At 35.9% G+C, this 1,824-nt stretch overlaps 1 non-coding gene across 1 annotated transcript; it reads right to left on the reverse strand.

The window, feature by feature from the left end:
• Positions 1–396: 396 nt before the first annotated feature.
• Positions 397–503, reverse strand: LOC112096634. The gene has a single exon (XR_002904531.1). It is a non-coding gene; the product is annotated as a small nucleolar RNA R71 (small nucleolar RNA).
• Positions 504–1,824: the final 1,321 nt, after the last annotated feature.

Below are 1,824 nucleotides of genomic sequence, written 5' to 3' on the forward strand. Positions count from 1 at the left end.
CTACATGGCAAATGATAGAGACAGAGCCATTAAAGACTATGTCGTGTCAACACCTCAAGTTTAAATCCTAGAATAGTTAGACCTGAAGTGCAAGCTACTAATTTTGAACTCAAGTTTCAGATGTTGCAAACAGAAGGGCAATTCAATGGATTGCCGTCAAAAGATCCTCATCTTTACCTGACTATAGTTTGTTTAAGAGATCAAGCAAGGGCACGGTTGAATTCTTTACCACCAGATTCCATCACCATGCCCCTTCTTGATCTCTTAAAGAATACGAGAAATGTCTGAATTTCAATGGATCCTGTGATGATCCAGCAATTTTGAAAGCATCACTCACCTCCAAGAACAATTTAATGTAAATTTTTAATGAAGTATTTTCCCCCAGCCAAAAATGCAAAATTGAGGAATGAGATCATATCCTTCCATCAATTTGAAGATGAAAGCTTGGAAGATGCATGATAAAGATTTAAGGAGTTACTTAAGAGATGCCCTCACCATGATATTCCTTGTCGCATGCAATTGGAAACTTTCTACAGTGGGGTTGAACCCAAGCACTAAATTGATGGTAAATGCTTCAGCAAATAGAGCTTTATTGTCTAAATCTTATAATGAAGCTTATGAAATTTTAGAGAGAATTGCTAATAATAACTATCAATGGCCATCAACTAGACAAGTCGCAATATGACGAGCAGCAGGAGTGCACAATGTGGATGCATTTACAACATTGTCAGCCTAAGTAACCTCATTGACAAATATGGTAAAAGCTATGATCACTGCTCTAACAATAGTTAACCAAGTTGCTGAAGTTTTATGTGTTTATTGTGGAGAGGAGAATCTATAAGATAATTGTCCTGGAAATCCGACTTCAGTTAATTATGTGGGCAACTTCAATAGACCAAATCAGAGCAATTCATATTCAAACACCTATAACCTTGGATGGAGACAACACTCAAAGTTCTCTTAGAGCAATTAGAATCAATATGTTGCAGCATCCAGTGAACAGAACAGACCTACTCAACCACCTGGTTTTCATTAGCAAAATCAAGGGCAAAGAAACATCAGTAATGATCAATTTAGTTCTCTTAAAACCCTAATTAAAGAGTATATTGTGAATAATGAATCAGTTATCCAAAGTCGGGCTATATCATTGAGAAATTTAGAAAATCAAATTGGACAACTTGCTACAGTATTAAGTAATAAACCTCAGAAAAGTTTTCTTAACAATACAGAAGATCCAAGAAGAGAGGGAAAATAACACTATAAGGTGATCAACTTGAGACTTAGAAAAGATGTTTAAACTCCAACTATGGTACTAAAGAGAATAATTGAGTCCATCAAAGGCCAAGAAGACACTCAAGTAAAGGAGGAGTCACAGTCTTCCACTTTTCAGAATGTAAATCAACACAATTTTGCAGCGCCAAAAACAACATACCGAGTAGAGAAAAAGAAAAGCAGTTTGTATATTGTACTGCAGCACAACAGTTTAGACATCCACCACCCTTCCCTCAAAGATTTTAGAAGCAAAGCTAGACAAACAATTCAGCAAATTCTTGGATGTGTTGAAATAACTGCATATCAACATTTCTTTTGTAGAAGCATTAGAACAAATGCCAAATTATGTGAAGTTTTTAAAGATATATTGGCAAGAAAAATGAGGCTTGGAGAATTCGAAACAGTTGCTTTAACATAGGAATGCAACCATATGGTGCAGAGCAAAATACCTCAGAAGTTAAAGGATCCAGGAAGTTTCACAATTCTTTACTGCATGGGAACTAAATACAGTGGTAAGGCACTTTGTGATTTTGGGGCAAGTATCAATCTTAT

This window comes from Citrus clementina, unplaced genomic scaffold (genome assembly GCF_000493195.1).
Source record: "Citrus clementina cultivar Clemenules unplaced genomic scaffold, Citrus_clementina_v1.0 scaffold_8, whole genome shotgun sequence".
In the NCBI taxonomy this organism is placed as follows: Eukaryota; Viridiplantae; Streptophyta; class Magnoliopsida; order Sapindales; family Rutaceae; genus Citrus; species Citrus x clementina.